The following is a 22,115-nucleotide window of genomic DNA, read 5'->3' on the forward strand; positions in this document are numbered from 1 at the left end:
GGACCCACGTTGCAAGCCATACGGGCGAGAGGACACGGTGAGCTCAGGAACGTGGGCTGTTACACTACCAGAAGGGAAATAGCCAGAAGGAGCGCAGAAAGCACGGTAGGCCTACACCCTCACCCTGGCCAGGGCCAGCTTCCCACTTGTTCTCAGACATCCAGGCCCCCTCCTAGCCGGGCCTGTTTCTGGGTCGTTTTACCTGTTATAATAAAGACCCTGAACTGTTGAAGAGGCCTCCGTCTCCTGGCTATCGCGGTCGGAATCATCCCCTCCATCATCCATTATATATTCTGCCTTGGGGCCATACTCCTCCCGTGGGGAGTTGAGCAATCCAGTGCTGCACATCTATATCAGCCCCGGCGGTCTGCACTGCAGCAGCGGTTAACCCTGACCGCAATCCACGGGTGGCGTAGTCGGACATCACTTAAAACCTATAAAGGACTACCACTGGTCTGACCACCCTGAGTCACGGACCGGGTTGTCACTACTACCCCCATTGTCTCCCTATTGCCCGGTTCCGAGTGCCCCACGACCCAGGGGGAGAGTCATATACAGTACGAAGATCTATGCGGGGGACATGTATACAATACGGAGTACTATGCGGGGCCGTGTATACAGTACGGATCACTATGCGGGACCATGTATACAGTACGGAGTACTATGCGGGGACATGTATACAATACGGAGTACTATGCGGGGCCGTGTATACAGTACGGAGCACTATGCGGGACCATGTATACAGTATGGAGTACTATGCGGGGCCATGTATGCAGTACGGAGCGCTATGCGGGGCAATGTATACAGTACGGAGCACTATGCGGGGCCATGTATACAGTACGGAGCACTATGCGGGGCCATGTATGCAGTACGGAGCACTATGCGGGGCCATGTTTACAGTAGTACGGAGCACTATGCGCTGGCCGTGTATACAGTACGGAGCACTATGCGGGGCCATGTATGCAGTACGGAGCACTATGCGGGGCCATGTATACAGTAGTACAGAGCACTATGCGCAGGCCGTGTATACAGTACGGAGCACTATGCGGTGCCATGTATATAGTAGGATGAAGCACCATGAGGGGCCATGTATACAGTACAGAGTACTATGCAGGGTCATGTATAAAGTACGGAGCACTATGCGGGACCATTTATACAGTAGGTAGCACTATGCGGGGCCATGTATACAGTAGTACTTAGCACTATGCGGGGCCATGTATACAGTAAGAAGCACTATGCGGGTGACATGTATACAGTACGGAGTACTATGCGGGACCATGTATACAGTAGGTAGCACTATGCGGGGCCATGTATACAGTATGGAGTACTATGCGGGGCCATGTATGCAGTACGGAGCACTATGCGGGGCCATGTATACAGTAGTACGGAGCACTATGCGCGGGCCGTGTATACAGTATGGAGCACTATGCGGGGCCATGTATACAGTATGGAGTACTATGCGGGGCCATGTATGCAGTACGGAGCACTATGCGGGGCCATGTATACAGTAGTACGGAGAACTATGCGCGGGCCGTGTATACAGTAGTACGGAGCACTATGCGCGGGCCGTGTATACAGTATGGAGCACTATGCGGGGCCATGTATACAGTAGTACGGAGCACTATGCGCGGGCCGTGTATATGTAGCGCCCCGAGGGTTCGGCCGCTGCAGGGGTATTGCACCTCAGCCAGAGGTGTGATATTCCACTCCCAGGTAAGGATGGAGTATGGACCAGGACTCAGATAGCTGCATACAGCACACTCACCCCATTTCCGAGGGACAGCTCAACGGTGCTCCCATTAGACAGAGATGCAGGCACGACAGACCATGTCCCTGGCTGGAGTGGGGAGGAGGGAGGAATACCCAGTGATGTAGGAGCAGGAGGGGACGGTTCCTGAGCGTAGGTAGGAGCCCATTGGTTGCTGGTCACCTGGGCTCATGTTTCTAAATGGAGGTATAAAAGGTGGGCACCATCTTAGTTCTGGGAGTAGAAGAAGTGAAGTCCAGTCAGAGAAGACAGGGAGCAGAGGCTCTGTAAGAGTTCTGCTCAGAGGCAGGCCTAGAGAAAAGGCCGGAGTCTGAGAGGAGAAAGAGAAGTGGGCCTGGAGAAGAGGCCAAAGGAAGGAGGAGAAGAAGGAACAGGAAAGAAGGAGAAGAGAGAGAGAAACAGAGGGGCTCAGGAACAAGAAGGTGGAAGGGACCCTTAGAACCCACGAGAATACTGGGTGAAGGGTCAGGCAGATTAAGGGTACCGGATCCCAAGTTGGTGGAGGAGAAACTACCCTCAGCCAAAGACCGGAGGTCGTGATCATTTATTGGTGCGACACCTCATCAAACCTGCTAGGAAGGCACCATATAGGATAGCGGGGAACGGGGCCCACGTTTACCCGCGCAGATCCGCGGCAGGTGGACAAAAGTGGGTCACTGGTGAGGCAGGCCAGAGAAAGGACAGAAGGGGGTCCTGAGCCATACTTCTGAACTGCCTGGGAGTTGACCGAGCCCCACACCTGGTGGACGCAGCACGGCTCGGGCGGTCACTACTGGTGCCGAAGTGACCCGGAGCACATGAACTGTGAGTAAAAGACATTGGATTGCAGTATGTTGTCTGTGTACTTTCTCGCTCCTCCAGCACTACTGGTACTGGGACTCCCTGCACCACCACCCCCATCATCCACTGCACTGCCCTGGGGTACACTCTTCCCGTGGGGAGTTATCCAATATCAGCTGCACACACCATCAGCCTCAGGGGATTACCTTGCAGCGGCGGTTCACAATAACCGCAATCCACGGGTGGCGTAGTCGGACATTATCAACGGTACATAGCAGACTACCATTGGTCTGACCACACTGAGCCGCGGGACCGGGCCGCCACTACTTCCCCCATCGTTTCCCTGTTGCCCGGATCCGCGTGCCCCACGGCCCAGGGGGCGAGTCATATACAGTACGGAGCACTATGCGGGGCCATGTATATAGTAGTACGGAGTACTATGCAGGGCCATGTATACAGTACGAAGCACTATGCGGGGGACATGTATACAGTACGAAGCACTATGAGGGGCACATGTATACAGTACGGAGTACTATGCGGGGCCATGTATACAGTACGGAGCACTATGCGGGGCCATGTATACAGTATGGAGCACTATGCGGGGCCATATATACAGTACGGAGCACTATGCGGGGCCATGTATACAGTACGAAGCACTATGAGGGGCACATGTATACAGTACGGAGTACTATGCGGGGCCATGTATACAGTACGGAGCACTATGCGGGGCCATGTATACAGTATGGAGCACTATGCGGGGCCATATATACAGTACGGAGCACTATGCGGGACCATGTATACAGTAGGTAGCACTATGATGGGTCATGTATACGATATTGAGCACTATGAGGGGGACATGTATACAGTACAGAGTAGTATGCGGGACCATGTATACAGTACGTAGCACTATGAGGGGCCGTGTATACAGTATGCAGCACTATGCGGGGCTGTGTATACAGTACGGAGCACTATGCGGGGCCGTGTATACAGTACGGAGCACTATGCGGTGGCCATGTTTAAAGTACAGAGCACTAGGCGGGGCCATGTATACAGTACAGAGCACTATGCGGGGTCATGTATATAGTAGTACAGAGCACTATGCGGGGCCATGTATATAGTAGTACGGAGCACTATGCGGGGGCCGTGTATACAGTATGGATCACTTTGTGGGGTGATGTATACTGTGTGCAGCACTATGCGGGGCTATGTATACAAAACAGCAGTATGCGGGGCCATGTATACAGTATGGAGTACTATGCGGGGCCATATATACAGTAGTACGGAGCACTATGCGTGCGCCGTGTATACAGTACGGAGTACTATGCGGGGCCATGTATATAGTTGTACGGAGTACTATGCAGGGCCATGTATATGTAGCACCCTGAGGATTCGGCTGCTACAGGGGTATTGCACCTCAACCCAGAGGTGTGATATTCCACTCCCGGGTAAGGATGGAGTGTGGAACTGAGCTCGGTAGGCTGCATGCACTACACACATCCCATTTCCGAGGAGCAGACCGACGGTACTCCCACTTAGAAATGTGCAGGTACGACCGAGTCTGTTCCTGGCTGGAGTGGGAGGGGGGTGGTACATCCCAAGTAGTGTAGGGGCAGATAGGGGGAGCAGCCTGGGTAAAGATAGGAGCTCATTGGGTGCTGGTCACCTGAGCTCACACATAGAGGGTGTATATAAGGTGGGCACCAACTAAGAACAGGGTCAGATGCAGAGAGTCAGTGAGTTGCAGAGAACAAGTCAGGAGCAGAGGAGAGAAGAAAGACAAAGACCCAGAGTGAGAGAGGAGAAAAGAGAGAGACCCAGAGCACAGAAGAGAAGGACTCCGAGATCCCAACTAAAATCCCCGGGTGAAGAGTCGGCATCAGGGTACCGGAACCCAAGCTGGTGGGGGTAAAAACATTCCCCAGCCAGAGACCGGAGACCGTGGGCAGCGTTTGCCACGGTCACCCATCACATCCACCCCGAAGGCACACCACATGAAGGGTCAGGGAACCCAGGGCCAAGGGTGTCCCAACAGAAGGCCCGAGGGAGCTGGACCTAGGTGGATTACTGGTGGGGACGGCCAGAGAACGGGACAGAAAGAGAGCTCAGGGCCACGCTCCGGACTTGTTTGGGGGTTGGCTGGATCCAGGACCTGGTGGACGCAGCACGGCTCGGGTGGTCACTCGCAGCTGGAGTGACCAGTACAACATCTGCAGTAAGTAAACACCCTTAACTGCACAACCCGACTCTGTCTTCACTGCCGTCTGCACTACACCACCACAACCCCCATCCTCTGCACCTGTCCCCTCTGAGGCTATACCCCTCCCGTTGGGGGTTATCCCACCAAGCTGCGCACCCACCATCAGCCTCAGCGGACCCTGCTGCAGCGGCGGCCACAGTGACCGCATCACAACGGGTGGCGTAGTCGACACAAAAGAACTCTTAATAACATCTGTAGGACTGCCACATCACACTGAGCTTGACGCCCTGGGCACGGGCCGGGTCACAGCCGCTCGGAGACTACAACCCCCCATCTGATCCGGTGCCGGGTATTCCCCTCAAAAAGGAATATGTCCCAGGGGGCGCGTCAACTTTGGCGTAGTCGGCAGGATTACGTGCCCGCAACACCCGGGTACTGCGTGCCTGAAGAAAAGTGCAAGTTTACCTCAGAAAGAAGTCTCCCGCCGGTTCCGGAGGGTCCACGCCATCGGACCCCATCACAGGTCGTTTCCCGCCGATTGTCCGCCATTTCCAGCTTGTTCCCGCCATCTGCAGAGTTTCCCGCCACTGGGCGACGCTTCCCGCCAAATCCGAAGATTTCCCGCCTTGGAAGAGCAGCGGACGCCATTATGGGCGTGCCAAAGGAGGGCAGGAGGCCGCCTCCCATCGTGGGCCAGGACAGAAAATGGCGCCAAAAGTGGAAACCGCCCCCACCAACAGAGACTGTGATGCTGGAGGTGTCTGTCAGCGTGAAAGAACTACCCCTGGAGCTGACAGTCACCGAGATGCCCCGGGACCGCCCTCGAAGTGGGAGGAGACGAAAGAAAAGAGCGAAGATGGGTGCCGCCTGGAGCAGACTGGAGCGGGCGCACCCGGAGGCAAGAAGTCTAACAAGGAGTAGCAGAGAAGCTCACTCGGAGATGTCCAGAGAGCAGAGCAGCACCGGCCCGCTGGCCAGGAGCCTGCTGGAAGAAGAGCAGAGCAGCACCGACCCGTTGGTCAGGAGCCTGCTGGACACCACGACCCCACTAGGCCTAGTGGAGGTCCTTGCACAGCTCCCCCGAGACCGGGAGTGTGCACAGACTGCCCTGGAGGGCCTCGCACGGAGGATGGCCCGGGTACAGCGCGAGATATTGGCGGAGTGGAGCCGGGAGATGGCCCAGCAAACCAAGACTCGGAGCACGCCAGCCGAGATGAGGAAGCAGACCGCCTCTGAGGATGGCGCGGGAGGACCCAAGGCCGGAGACGGCGCCGAGGAGGGAGCCGAACGCATGGAGGCAGGTAAAGGGGACGCCTATACCCCAAGCCGTGACACCGCTTACCTGCCCCAGCTCCCCGTCGCAGAGCCCGAAAGTCCCCCTGCTGTGCCCGAAAACGCCATGTCACCGACGCAGACTAGGCCCCAACCGGAAGCCGCCGCCGCGACCCCTGTGACGTCACACGCCTCGACCCCGAGCGTGACCAAGCAGGAAGTACCACCAGCCTGGTCGCAGGGCCTAGAATTCCCGGGCGCCGCATCACCAACAGCGCCCCCTACCTCCGCGGAGCCTCCGGCCTGGTCGCAAGGCCAGGTAGCCCAGGGCGCCGCCGTCCTAACGGTGCCCTTCACCTTCCAGGTGCCCCAGGCCTGGCCGCAAGGCCTGGGCAACCCGGGCGCCACCACCACCGCGCCCGCACCCGTAAAACCAAGGGTGCCGCGTCTGGGAGAGGACTTGTTTGCCCAGCACACGTGGCCGGACGGGCAGCCTTTCATCTGGCCCCAGAAGTATTACGAACTGGAGCACCAGAGGAGGGTTGGGGCCATGTGTGCACCCCTGATTCCGGCTCCGAAGCCCGTAATAAGGATCTCGCCCCCGCTAGCGGAAGCGCAGTTTGAGTGGGACCCCACCGGAGAAGATCTAATGGGGTTCACTCAGGAAACCAGGGCAGCTGCAGCGGAGCGTGCTGAGTGCTGCCGCCAACAGCTCGAGGAGTTTGCGAGGGAGCGGAGAGAGAGGCGGGTCCGGGAACAACAGGCCCAAATAAGGAGCGCCGAGCAAAAGAGCCGGACCAGGAGGGACCCCCGTGCAGCGCACAGTCCCCGTACCACCGGGACTGTAATAAAGTTTAACCTGCAGCATGGGTGGGGCTTCATTAGAGACAACAACACCCCCGGCGACGTCTTTGTCACGCGCAGAGACGTGGAGTCCCATCTGCCGGAGGGGCACAGAGGTCGTGACCTCTACATCGGAGACGAGGTCACCTTTACCCGGCACAAGTGTGCCAAAGGACCTTATGCCCTCCACGTACACCGCCTGACGGAGGAGGAGTTGCAGTGCGAGGAGGAGGAGCAAGAGGACCCGGACGGGTCTGAAGTAACAACCAGCTATAAGCAAAGAGCAGGAGGAAGACGCCGTTGAGTGCGGCAGAGCAGTGATGTAAATAGTTACCCGACCGGGTACCAAAGAAACTGTTGATACATATATATATAGTCCCCGTTGGGACCAGCATGAGTGAACTATTTACCCGTTATTCCGTATCCATACCAGGCTGAGGACTGTGAGCAGCCATTCCCTTCCCTTTACCTGGCCGAGGACTGAGAGCGGCCAACTTCCCCTGTATATAGTTGCGCTTCCTAAAGCGCCCCTACCGGTTTTATAGGAAAACCAGTTTTTCTAAGAGACTGTCGCACTTTTCCCGGACACACGTTGCACAGTGTCCGGAGGAGGAACCTGAAACAAGAGACGACGAGAATGTTTATATGAAAAGTTTTATATATATAATGTTTTATATGTTTTATTATGTTTATGAAAAAAAAAAAAAAAATGTATGTTTTGGTGTTTTGTCTTACAGCCCGAGGACGTGCTGTGATTTACCAGGGGGGAATGTAGCACCCTGAGGATTCGGCTGCTACAGGGGTATTGCACCTCAACCCAGAGGTGTGATATTCCACTCCCGGGTAAGGATGGAGTGTGGAACTGAGCTCGGTAGGCTGCATGCACTACACACATCCCATTTCCGAGGAGCAGACCGACGGTACTCCCACTTAGAAATGTGCAGGTACGACCGAGTCTGTTCCTGGCTGGAGTGGGAGGGGGGTGGTACATCCCAAGTAGTGTAGGGGCAGATAGGGGGAGCAGCCTGGGTAAAGATAGGAGCTCATTGGGTGCTGGTCACCTGAGCTCACACATAGAGGGTGTATATAAGGTGGGCACCAACTAAGAACAGGGTCAGATGCAGAGAGTCAGTGAGTTGCAGAGAACAAGTCAGGAGCAGAGGAGAGAAGAAAGACAAAGACCCAGAGTGAGAGAGGAGAAAAGAGAGAGACCCAGAGCACAGAAGAGAAGGACTCCGAGATCCCAACTAAAATCCCCGGGTGAAGAGTCGGCATCAGGGTACCGGAACCCAAGCTGGTGGGGGTAAAAACATTCCCCAGCCAGAGACCGGAGACCGTGGGCAGCGTTTGCCACGGTCACCCATCACATCCACCCCGAAGGCACACCACATGAAGGGTCAGGGAACCCAGGGCCAAGGGTGTCCCAACAGAAGGCCCGAGGGAGCTGGACCTAGGTGGATTACTGGTGGGGACGGCCAGAGAACGGGACAGAAAGAGAGCTCAGGGCCACGCTCCGGACTTGTTTGGGGGTTGGCTGGATCCAGGACCTGGTGGACGCAGCACGGCTCGGGTGGTCACTCGCAGCTGGAGTGACCAGTACAACATCTGCAGTAAGTAAACACCCTTAACTGCACAACCCGACTCTGTCTTCACTGCCGTCTGCACTACACCACCACAACCCCCATCCTCTGCACCTGTCCCCTCTGAGGCTATACCCCTCCCGTTGGGGGTTATCCCACCAAGCTGCGCACCCACCATCAGCCTCAGCGGACCCTGCTGCAGCGGCGGCCACAGTGACCGCATCACAACGGGTGGCGTAGTCGACACAAAAGAACTCTTAATAACATCTGTAGGACTGCCACATCACACTGAGCTTGACGCCCTGGGCACGGGCCGGGTCACAGCCGCTCGGAGACTACAACCCCCCATCTGATCCGGTGCCGGGTATTCCCCTCAAAAAGGAATATGTCCCAGGGGGCGCGTCATATACAGTACGGAGCATGATGCGGGGCCATGCATACAGTAGGGAGCAATATGCGGGTCCATGTATACAATACGGAGCACTATGCGGGGCCATGTATACAGTATGGAGCTCTATGCGGGGCCATGTATACTGTGTGCAGCACTATGCGGGGCCATGTATACAAAACAGCAGTATGCGGGGCCATGTATACAGTAGGGAGCACTATGCGGGGCCATGTATATAGTAGTACGGAGCACTATGCGGGGGTCGTGTATATAGTAGTACGGAGTACTTTGCAGGGCCATGTATACAGTACGGAGCACGATGCGGGGCCATGTATACAGTACGGAGCTCTATGCGGGGCCATGTATACAGTACGGAGCACTATATGGGGCCATGTATACTGTGTGCAGCACTATGCGGGGCCATGTATACAAAACAGCAGTATGCTGGGCAATGTATACAGTATGGAGCTCTATGCGGGGCCATGTATACAGTATGGAGCTCTATGCGGGGCCATGTATACTGCGTGCAGCACAATGCGGGGCCATGTATACAAAACAGCAGTATGCGGGGCCATGTATACAGTACGGAGCACTATGCGGGGCCATGTATACTGTATGCAGCACTATGCGGGGCCATGTATATGACTAGCCCAGGGGATGGGGATGACTCGGTACCTGGGCCTTTGCCTGGCCTTGGGTATGTCGCGGTGGTCGGCTCCCTGGCCCTCTCTTTGAAAGGGTGGATATTTGTTAATTCTATAAGAGTTCGTGACGCCACCTGTGGTTTCTGGTGAGAATCACCAGCACTGCGGAGTCCACTGAGGCTGGTGATAAGGCAGCTTGATGGTGTTGCTCTCCACAGGTGGAGCTAGGCCTCAGGGCAGCGTATGAAGGGGGATGCAGGACAGGCGAGACCCAGCCGGGTCAGAGCAAGAACAGGGACAGACACGATAGTCACTTCACTACCTTTTACTGATGGAAATTCAGGCACGTCCCGGAGCACTGCAGGGTGAAGGGTGCATGTCAGGATCCTCCCCAATGAGTGGGTGTAGGGCCTCCTGTTACTTGCCTCTGCGTAGTAAGTTTCTGACCTGCCTGGAGCTAGGCCTAACTTTGTCTCTGTCCTGCGCTGGCTGACTTTGTGGTAGGGCCTTCTCTTGGAGTGCACGCTCCCAGCTTACGGGGCCTATGTGTCTCCTGGCTCTGTTACGTATCAGCACTTTAGCGATCCTGGGACTTGTAGTTCTCCAGGGATTCCGGTTATGCCTTACTGGGTCATATAGATACCTGAAGCTTTGGACCCAGTGTCTGGTAAAGCTTCGGGGTGAGCCAGTTAAGCTCCTCTGCCCCCTACGTACTAACTCTCCACTTGCCTTCGGCCTACTCGGGCCCTCACTAGGCTATACACACTAACGGCAGCTTGCCGCGCTTCACCGATCTTATGGCGCCGGCACACCTAAAGCTCGCTGCTCTGAGCTACACTGACTCTTGGTCTGAATGAGCTCCACTGCAGACTAGCAACTGCAGGAGCTGGAACAGGCTCTGTCCTCTGAGGTAACTCTTCTCAGACTGATCTGGACTCAACATCTAAACCAGACTGAACTGCCCCTAGGGTTCGGTCGCTACAGAGGTATTGCAGCTCACCCAGAGGTGTGATATCTCACTTCCAGGTAAGGATGGAGTGTGGCTCAGGACCCTAACACCCACATGCACTACACCACATTTCCAGGGGACAGGGCGACAATGCTCCCAAGGGTGAGCACAACTGTTCCTGTCCCTGGCTGGAGTGGGGGGAGGGAACACCTAGAAAGGGGGAACCCAGTAGTGTCTGGGTGGGGAGAGTAGATCCCGGGTGCACTGTATAGGGGAGTATATATGGTGGGCACCATCTTAGAGTCGGAGAGAGAAGAAGAGAGAGAGCAGAGAGAGAGGGAGGCTGGGAGCAGGGGCTCTCTATGGGCTCTGCTCCGCAGGCAGGCCAAGTCTCAAGGCCTGGTCCTGGAGGAGAGGAAAGGAGAGGAGAGGAACGGAGGAGGCTCCAGGAGTGGAGTGAAGGGACCCCAGGGGTGCGGACCGGCCAGCCGCCACCGCACCCCCGCCGCTACCAGAGTCAGGCCAAGAAAGGGAACCGGATCCCTCATCTAGTGGAGGAGAGCAACTACCCTCAGCTAGCAACCGGAGGCTGTGGCATTGTACGTGCACGGCCCCTCACTACACCCGCTAGGAAGGCACCACATTGGACCCAGGGAAACGGAACATACGTTTGCCCGCCAAGGCCCGAGGCAGCTGGACAGAAACGCATGCATGCATGATAATGCCCCGTCTCATGCTGCACATAACACATCTGCAACTCTGGCGGCTATGGGCATAAAAGGGGACAAACTTATGATGTGGCACCCATGCTCCCCATGACCTCAACCCCATTGAGAACCTCAGGAGCATCATCAAAAGGAGTGTCTATGATGGCGGGAGGCAGTTCACATCTAAGCAACAGCTCTGGGAGGGTATTCTGTCCTCATGCAAAACAATTAAAGCAGAAACCATCCAAAACCTGACAAATTCAATGGACGAGAAAGTTCAGAAGCTTTTTTCGAATAAAGGGGTCCTATGTGCAAATGTAACATCACCTAGAATAAAGTTTTGAGTTGAAAACTGTTTGATTTCAGTTTGTAATAACCTGCTAATGCTTATAATTTCAAAAATGACCATTTTTTTGTTCTTTATTAAAATGAAAAGGTTGAAAACTCTGCTGTGCATAATAATTTGGAACATGCATTTTGAGTGCAGTTTGAGTTTTTAATTTTTTTAAAAATATACTGTTATCATAGGCAGTTTGTACAAAAACCTTTCAATTGTACTCTAATAGTTATTTGACTGGAAAATTACAATGACTGCAATTCATATAGGTAATTTGGGAAAATCTGAGAAAATATTATTTGCATAATAATTTGGAACACAGTGTATATAGTAGGTAGCACTATGCGGGGCCATATATACAGTACGAAGCACTATGCGGGGGACATGCATACAGTAGTACGGAGCACTATGCGGGACCATGTATACAGTAGGTAGCAGTATGCGGGGCCATGTATACAGTATGAAGCACTATGCGGGTGACATGTATACAGTACGGAGGAATATGCGGGGCCATGTATACAGTAGTACGGAGCACTACGCGCGGGCCGTGTATACAATACGGAGCACTATGTGGGGCCATGTACAGTATATAGTAGGATGGAGCACTATGCGGGGCATGTATAAAGTGCGAAGCACTATGCGGGGCCATGTATACAGTACGGAGCACTATGCGGGGCCATGTATACAGTATGGAGCACTATTCGAGGCCATGTATACAGTATGGAGCACTATGCGAGGCCATGTATACAGTAGGAGAACTATGCGGGGCCATGTATACAGTACGAAGCACTATGCGAGGCCATGTATGCAGCACAGAGGAATATGCGGGGCCATGTATACAGTACGGAGCACTATGCGGGGCCATGTATACGGTATGGAGCACTATGCGGGGCCATGTATACAGTACGGAGCACTATGCGGGGCCATGTATACAGTACGAAGCACTATGCGGGGCCATGTATACGGTATGGAGCACTATGCGGGTGACATGTATACAGTACGAAGTACTATGCGAGGCCATGTATGCAGCACAGAGGAATATGCGGGGCCATGTATACAGTACGGAGCACTATGCGGGGCCATGTATACGGTATGGAGCACTATGCGGGGCCATGTATACGGTATGGAGCACTATGCGGGTGACATGTATACAGTACGAAGTACTATGCGAGGCCATGTATGCAGCACAGAGGAATATGCGGGGCCATGTATACAGTACGGAGCACTATGTGGGGCCATGTATACGGTATGGAGCACTATGCGGGGCCATGTATACAGTATGGAGCACTATGCGAGGCCATGTATACAGTACGGAGAACTATGCAGGGCAACGTATAGAGTATGGTGCACTATGCGGTGCCGGGTATACAATATGAAGCACTATGCGGGGCCGTGGATACAGTAAGGAGCACTTTGCGGGGCCATATATACAGTATGGAGCACTATGCAGGGCCATGTATACGTACGGAGCACTATGTGGAGTCATGTATACGTACGGAGCACTATGCGGGGCCATGTATACTGTATGCAGTACTATGCGGGGCCATATATACAAAACAGAGCAGTATGCGGCACCATGTATACAGTATGGAGCACTATGCAAGGTCATGTATACAGTACGGAGCACTATGCGGGGCCATGTATACAGTACGGAGCACTATTCGGGGCCATGTATATAGTAGTACCGAGCACAATGCGGGGCCATGTATACGGTACGGAGCACTATGCGGGACCATGTATACAGTAGGTAGCACTATGCGGGGCCATGTATATAGTAGGATGGAGCACCATGCGGGGCCATATATGCAGTACGAAGCACTATGCGGGGGACATGTATACAGTAGTACGGAGCACTATGCGGTGCCGTGTATACAGTACGGAGCACTATGCTGTGCCATGTATATAGTAGAATGGAGCACTATGCGGGGCCATATATACAGTACGAAGCACTATGCGGGGGACATGTATACAGTATGGAGTACTATGCGGGGCCATGTATACATACGGAGCACTATGCGGGACCATGTATACAGTACGGAGCATTATGCGGGACCATGTATATAGTATGGAGCACTATGCGGGACCATGTATACAGTACGAAGCACTATGCGGGTGGCATGTATACAGTACGAAGTACTATGCGGGGCCATGTATGCAGTACGGAGGAATATGCAGGGCCATGTATACAGTAGTATGGAGCACTATGCGCGGGCCGTGTATACAATACGGAGCACTATGCGGGGCCATGTGTATAGTAGGATGGAGCACTATGCGGGGGATGTATACATTGCGAAGCACTATGTGGGGGACATGTATACAGTACGGAGTACTATGCAGGGTCATGTATACAGTACGGAGCACTATGCGGGACCATGTATGCAGTAGGTAGCACGATGCGGGGCCATGTATACAGTAGTACGGAGCACTATGCGAGGCCATGTATACAGTACGGAGCACTATGCGGGGCAAGTATATGTAGCAAAGGCGAGAGAGCTTGCAAGGGAATTCCTACATGATGTTTCAAAAATGGAGAGAGGCTGCCATCTGCTGGCCTGACACAGTCAAGCGGAACCAAGATGTGTGACGCCGAAAGCCCTACCCTCGGAGATGGGGGACTTGGAGCCGGGTCCTGCGTTGTAGATGGGGTGCAGCCGTGGCCCGGACCCGCTCCGTGCCCAGGGCCGTCACATTAAAAAAGGATGGTATGGGCTTATCCGGGTTGAGTGGCTGATCTCGACTACGCCACCTGTGGCACCTGGTGAAGGCCACCAGCGCTGCTGCAGTCCGCTGAGGCAGGATGTTATGGCAGCCGTCGTTACTACTCCCCACAGGCGGAGCAGGGCCTCAGGGCAGAGAGACAGGATGGAGAGGGTTGTAGTGTAGGAGGTCTGGTGCTGCGTAGTGCGGTGTAATGCAGAATAAAGAGTCCGGAGGCCATAGGGGTGAACTTCCAGTGTTTTTATTCACGGTGGAGATTGCAGTTGAAAGGCTTCTCCCTGCTCCTCGCGGAGTTCTGCGGTCACCAGAGACGGGGGGGTCCGACAACCTCCGAGTAAGTCCAGTGTTCAATCAGGACCCCGCACCAGAGTGTTCCTAGACTTCAGACCGGGTCCTTTCCTGTCTGTGTGTGTGTAGATAGGCCGGGTCTCCCTCTGAACTTCACTCAGAAAAATGGTACGAGTGGCAGCTCCGTCCGTTACCCGGTGGGATCCTCAGGGCCTACCGGACTTCCCTGACCAGGACGTAGAGTGGCAAGGTCAGGTGTCGGGGGCCGGTTCCCCTCTTGCAGCTAGAATCCCTCTGAATAGATCAGGTTGGCGAGGACAGGTGGCGTATACCGCTCCATCTGCATCCCCCTGGGATCCATTTGCGGTGGAGCTACACTCCTAAGCTCCGGGTCTTCTTGGTCATGGTCCTTGACCGGGCTGAGACATTCATTATCTGCAACCTGTCCCTCGACCCAAGGCCAGGGTACGAGGGCCGTGCCTCCATCCTCTGCAGGTCCACACAGGATCCACGTTCAGGGAGGAAGGTCACGATCAAAGAACCCAGACCCAAGATGGCTGTGTATTAAATATGAAATTCAAAGTGTCACTAAAATGTGAATCCTCCACCCTCACCCACTAGTTGGTTCCCCTATCTCTTGGTTCCCCAGTCTCCCGATTCCCAGTAGGGGCAGCACCTAGTGCTTACTAGCCCCCTCTGGTGGGAGAAGTGTGGTGTTGGATGTGGAGGTAGGGTCCCGACCATCGCACTGTTCTTACCTCAAAGGAGGAACACTACACCCCGTTAAAGAGGTGCAGCATCCCTGTGGCGGTCGAACCCTCAGGTGCGCCACAAAGATATGCAAGGGAAGTTGAAGGGAGAGAAGATTTAGACGCTGGACCCGATCAGGTGACTTCCAAGAAAGAGTTCCGAGAGATAAGAGGCCAGCTCGCCAAACCTGAGGGGTCTTTGGCGCCAAGCAGCAGAAAGGAGCAGACGTGTTACCTGCGTGCTGGGAAGCCCAGCGTGACAGGCCTAAGCCAGAGGCCTGTGAGGTGCCACAGTCGGGCACTAGTAGAAGAGCTCCGGATCCCTCACAGATGTGACCCTAGTGCTGTGCCTGCTGAGGAAACTCGGAACCTGCTTGCGATGCTGAGTAAGTTCGCGGAACCCGACAGACTAGGTCTGGACCCCGATACCCAAGGCTTGAGAGACTGCCTCCAACGGCCAAGCAGAGAGGACTTGAGAGACGGCTGCCCCAGGAAAGTCACGCCAAGGAAAGCAGAGGAGCGGCATACGTGAACAGGGCCGTCACTTCTACTGTTCACCCACGGTACCGGGGACAATTGGGTTTAGGTACTCAGGTTGGGAGGGGAACGTTTGGGGCTAAAGAAGCTCAACGTGATCTAATTGAATTTATCCGGAAAAAGACTCACGGCTAGTGTTGAGCCACCCCCGTAGTGTTCGAGTTCGGTTCGGTTCGGTTCGTCGAACACCCGTGTGTTCGCCGAACTGTTCGTCGAACTGTTCGTCGAACACCTTCGAACACCGTTAAAACCAATGGCAGGCAAACAAAAACACATAGAAACACATAGGAAACACCTTCAAAGGTGTCCAAAAGCTGACAAACTGCTCAGAAGACATAACTAACACATGGAAAAGTGACAAGTACATATAGTCATGCGAAAATAAAAGAGGTGGAGGAGTAAAAGGAGGGGGAGACACAGATATAGGCATGTCATGCCCTTCTAAAATCCAAAAAGTGAGAAGCCGACACCGCCAGTCCGCTCCTGCCCGTGCCACCTCCGTGTCGCCGGGTTTGTGCCAGAGCCGCGGTGAACCCTGACGGCCAGCCCCCCTCTCCCAATACTGGTGCCTGTCCGCTGGTGGGTCGAGCGAGCCCCCCTGTGGTGGAGGCAGCTCTAAGCTTTTTAATTTAAATTGTCTCTCTAATTTGAATGAATACACTTTAAATCCATTTACAAGGATCTATTGGAGGGCAAGTCTCATGCCAGCAGCCGCGGTAATTCCAGCTCCAGTAGTGTCCACTAAAGCTGCTGCAGTTAAAAGGCTTTTATAAGGATCGAGTTCGGCTGTCCACCGCAAGGCATCCTACTGCCAGTCCCAGCCCCTATGCCTTGGGGTGCCTCCTGATGCTCTTCACTAAGTATCCCATGGTCCCGAAGCATTTCCTTTGAAAAAATTAAGTGTCTAAACTACAGGTGGTGTAGCTTGCTTAACAGCCGGGATAATCCGCTGACTAGCAGACACTGCTACTAGGCACAAAGTATTTCCTGGGCTAGATGCAGTTAAAAATTTGTAATTAGATACTCTCGTTGGATGCTGAGAAAGCATTCCATAGAGTCTCCTGGCACGCCATATATGATTCTCTTAAAAAGCTTGGGGTAGGGGTCTAGGGGACCCTTTTATAGCCAAAATCACGGCCCTGTATCGCAATACGTCACCTAGGCTGAAGATAAATGGAACTGTAGCACCCTGAGGGCTCGGTTGCTACAGACGTATTGCACCTCACCCAGAGGTGTGATATCTCACTCTCAGGTAAGGATGGAGTGTGGATCAGGACCCGACACCTGCATGCATTACACCACATTGCCGTGGGGCAGGGCGACCAATATGCCCCTGAGATGGGCACGACAGTCCCTGTCCCTGGCTGGAGTGGGGGGAGGGAACACTGAGGAAGGGGAACCCTGTAGTGCAGGAGCAGGGAGGAAGCAGTTCCTGGGTGCATTGAGAAGGGAGTATAAAAGGTGGGCACCATCTTAGTTCAGTGCAGAGAAGTCTGAGCAGAAGTGGCAGGGAGCAGGGGCTCTGCATGAGCTCTGCTCCGGAGGCGGGCCTAGTAACAGAGGCCCAGGCCTGGAAGAGGGAGAAGGAAGGAAGAGGAGCAGAGAAGGCTCCAGGAACGAGGAATGAAGGGATCCCAGGGGTGCGGACGGGCGAGTCGCCACCGCACGCCCGAATCCACCTGCGTGGAGGGGTCAGGCCAAAGGGGGAGACCGGTCCCCGAACTAGTGGAGGCAGGAAACGACCCTCAGCTAGAAACCGGAGGCTCTGACATTTTATGTGGCGCAGCCCCTCGCTACACCCGCTAGGAAGGCACCACATAGGGTCAGGGAAACTGGCGCCAAGTTTACCAAGAGGAGGCCCGAGGCAGCCGGACAGAAGTGTTGGTAAGAAAGGCCAGACAAAGGACACACAAAGGGGGTCCTGTGAAGTGCTCCAAAGTTATCTGGGAGTTGTCTGAGCCCCTCACCTGGTGAGCACAGTACGACGTGGGCAGCCGTTACCTGCAGACGTGGTCTGGATAATAAGAACTGTGAGTAAAGGCCCTGGACTGCATCACTGACTCCGTGTCGTTACTGCTGCTGCCCTGCACCATCACCCCCATCCTCCGCATACACTGCCCTGAGGCTATACTCCTCCCGTGGGGAGTTATGCTACGCTCTGCTGCACCCACAACACTAGCCTCAGCGGTCTGCCCTGTAGCGGCGGTTCACTCTGACCGCAATCCACGGGTGGCGTAGTCGGACTTTTAAACATCAAAACCACATAAATAGTTCCACCACTGGTTTGACCGCCCTGAGCCACGGAACCGGGTCGCCGCCACGAAGACTACAACCACCAGCATCCACCAAAAAGGGTCCGGCTCCGGGTGTCCCAAGGCCCAGGGGGTGCGTCAGAACATTTTCATCACCTTTCACAATCACCAATGGGACAAGGCAGGGATGTCCTTTGTCCCCTCTCTTATACATCCTAGTGACGGAGCACCTGCTCTCATCAATTCGCCATAACCCCAATATTAGGTGGATTGAGGTGGGAGGCACCGAGTACAAGTGCTCTCTATTTGCTGATGATGTCCTAGTATATATCACTCAATCACATATATCCATCCCTGCTGTTATGGCTGAAATAGATCACTTTGTTACATGGTAAAATTTTAAAATCAATGCAGCGAAGTCTGAGGCCCTCGATATCTCCCTCCCCAAATCCATATAGGATTCCATCCAGTCCAACTTTCCCTTTGCCTGGCCCTCACAGGGTATCAAATACTTAGGAATTCCTATTCATAGAGACCTCTCCCATCTATGTTATCTTAATTTTGGGCCCTTTATTGAACAATTCCATACAGACCACGGTTGGCAAGTTAGAACTGTAAGATTCACTACGTGAACCACTGGTGTTTTGTGGAAAAGCACATGTACACTGCGTTCCAAATTATTATGCAAAAAGTGTTTAGGAGTGATAAGGGAAGAATTTGTTTGTTTGTCAGTTAAACTCATTGATGGTGATGTGTGTCAGGGCTCTTTATATCACTGTAAGCAATTGCAGACACCTGTGCTAATTAGTTTGGCAGGTGTGTCCAATGAAAGGCAAGACTACTTAAGAAGGCTCTCTCACATTATTAAGCAGCCTACATTTTCTGCCAAAATGGGAAAGAAAAAGGATGTGTCGGCTGCTGAGAAGCAACAAATTGTGGAGTGTTTAGGTCAAGGCATGACTACAATCAACATTGTGCGATGATCAGGATGAAGTGTCTTGGCAATCAAGAAGTATGTAGCTGATTCACAGTACACACGTGTGCGTGCTGATAAGGGCAAATTGAGGACTCTTTCCTACAGGCAATTACGTCAGGTTGAAAGAGCAGCGGCAAAAAAGCCTTGTCATAGCAGCAGACAAGTTTTTGAAGCTGCTTGTGCCTCCAACGTCCCCCGAACAACAAGATGCAGGGTCCTTCAGAGGTTTGCAGCTGTGCATACGCCATCCTGTCGACCTCCTCTATCCACTTCACACAAGCAGAAACGGCTCCAGTGGGCCAAACATTACATGAAGACTGATTTCAAAACTGTTTTGTTCACGGATGAGTGCCGTGCAGCGCTCGATGGTCCAGATGGATGGAGTGGAGGATGGCTGGTTGATGGACACCCCACGCAAACACGGCTACAGCGCCAACAAGGAGGAGGTGGAGTAATGTTTTGGGCTGGAATCATGGGGAGAGAGATTGTCGGCCCCTTTAGGATCCCTGAAGGCGCTAAAGATGAACTCCATAATGTATGTGGATTTTCTCAAACAGCACTTCCTGCCATGGTTCAAGAAGAAGAACCGTGTATTTCACAGCAAGATAATTTTTCTGCATGATAATGCACCATCTCATGCTGCACATAAAACATCTGCATCTCTGGCTGATATGGGCATAAAAGGGGACAAACTTATGGTGTGACCCCCATGCTCCCCTGACCTCTACCCCATTCAGAACCTTTGGAGCATCATTAAAAGGAGTGTCTATGATGGCGGGAGGCAGTTCACATCTAAGCAACAGCTCTGGGAGGGTATTCTGTCCTCATGCAAAACAATTGAAGCAGAAACCATCCAAAACCTGACAAATTCAATGGACGAGAGAGTTCAGAAGCTCCTTTCGAACAAGGGGTCCTATGTGAAAATGTAACATCACCTACAATAAAGTTTTGAGTTGAAAACTGTTTGATTTCAGTTTCTAACAACCTGCTAATGCTTATAATTTCAAAAATGACCATTTTTTTGGTCTTTATTAAAATAAAAAGGTTGATCGAAAAGTTTGGGGGATCTAAGAGTGTGGCAACCCAGTAGTCATGATTACTTCGAATTCTGACAATATGAGGGTCATGCTGCAGGTAGTGCAGCAAGAAGGCACTTATGTGTCTTGCGCATCTCGGAGCCCCAAAATTATTTTCCGGGCTAGATGCAGCTAAAAATTATTTTTAATTTTAAATCTGGTGGAGCTTATTATAGATGGCCTAATAGGATCAGTGCTGCACACTGCTACAAAGCCCAAATTATTTTCCAGTCAAGATACAGATAAACATGATTAGTAATTTGAAAGCTTAAAACGGTTGGTAGGGTGATTTTAACCAATCATCAAGCTTTTACTCTCCCCAGGATGACACAGGGGTAGAAAAGTCGTTTCGGATCCATGATTTGTTCATCTTTATGAACGTGAGTCTGTCTACATTATCAGTGGAGAGCCGCGTGCGCTTATCTGTCAGCACACCACCAGCAGCGCTGAACACACGTTCAGACAGAACGCTGGCTGCGGGGCATGACAAGATCTCCAAGGCGTAAGTGGCTAGCTCCGGCCATTTATCCAGATTGGAAGCCCAAAAAGAGCAAGGGTCCAGTGACACAGTCGTGGCTTCAATGTTTACTTGGAGATACTCCTGTACCATCGTCTCTAGGCGTTGACTATGTGTCAGACTTCTTGTCTCCTGTGGCCTTGCAAAGGATGGGCTAAAAAAGTGGTGAAATGATTCCGCAAAATTGATGTTACCAGCAGATACTGTGGTTCTGTTACGGTTTGAGTGCTGAACACTTGACGGTCCCACGGTTGGCAAGTTGGAACTGTGAGATTCACTACGTGCACCACTGGTATTTTGTGGAAAAGCACATGTAAGATTCTGCAACAGTCTCTGCTGATACTCCTGCATGCGTGCATCCCTTTCTATGGCAGGAATAATTTCTGCAAATTTACTTTTGTACCGGGGATCTAACAGTGTGGCAACCCAGTAGTCAGGATTATTTCTAATTCTCACAATTCGAGGGTCATGTTGCAGGTAGTGCAGCAAGAAGGCACTCATGTGTGTTGCGCATCCAGGAGCACCAAGTCCCTGTTGTGTTGGTGGCGAGGTAACAATCATGCTTCCTTCCTCTGTCCTCTCCCCCCAACTGTTATGTTCTGCTACCAAAGCTAAGGAAAGAGAGGAGATCTGTCCCTACGATAGAACTCAGCTTAATCCCTACGATGTAACAGGGAACCTGATCCTGCGATCAGACCTGCTAAAGTCCTAAGCTAGTCTGTACGGAGACCTATAGATGTGGGGAGGGAATCCCTACAAGTACTAAGGACTGGGAGGAATATGGGACACCTCCTAACAGAAATAGTAGCAGACAGACGAACAAACAAAATAGATAGAACATAGAGGTCCGTAGACCAAGCAAACTAACAGAGTTAGATACTGAGCACAGGCTAGCTAGAAAGTAGATATACAATGAAGTCCAGCAAAGCCAGAAGGGCGGAGCAGGATTAAATAGGCCAACAAGGTCATGTGACCAGCAAAGGAAAAAAAACCTAACAGCAAGGTTCTAACAGTACCCCCCCTTCTAAGAGGATCCTCCGGATCCCCTAGGACCAGGCTTATCAGGAAATCTCCTGTGAAACGCTCTGATAAGTCTGGACGCGGAAACATCATCTGACCTCACCCAAGAGTTATCCTCGGGTCCGAAACCTTTCCAGGCCACAAGATACTGCAAACTACCTCTATACCGTCTAGAGTCAAGGATGCGAGAAATTTCATATTCCCCGTCCTCCACCACCGGAGGAACAGAGGCAGAGGCGTCACCATCCGACACAACAGCTTTTTTTAACAGAGAGACATGAAAGACCGGATTAATTCTCCAGGAGGTAGGAACCTCCAACCTAACAGCAGATTGGTTGACAACCTGAAGCACCTTAAAGGGCCCTACAAACTTGGGACCCAATTTCTTAGAAGGAATCCTCAACCGCAGATTCCTAGAGGACAACCAAACCATGTCACCAACAGCGAACAAAACCTCCTGTCGTTTCCTATCAAAGTAGTCTTTAGATTTTCTGTTGGCCTCCTGAAGATTACCACG

The sequence above is a fragment of the Phyllobates terribilis genome, unplaced genomic scaffold (genome assembly GCF_046119375.1).
Source record: "Phyllobates terribilis strain yellow unplaced genomic scaffold, ASM4611937v1 Scaffold_3__8_contigs__length_932513732, whole genome shotgun sequence".
Lineage (NCBI taxonomy): Eukaryota > Metazoa > Chordata > Amphibia > Anura > Dendrobatidae > Phyllobates > Phyllobates terribilis.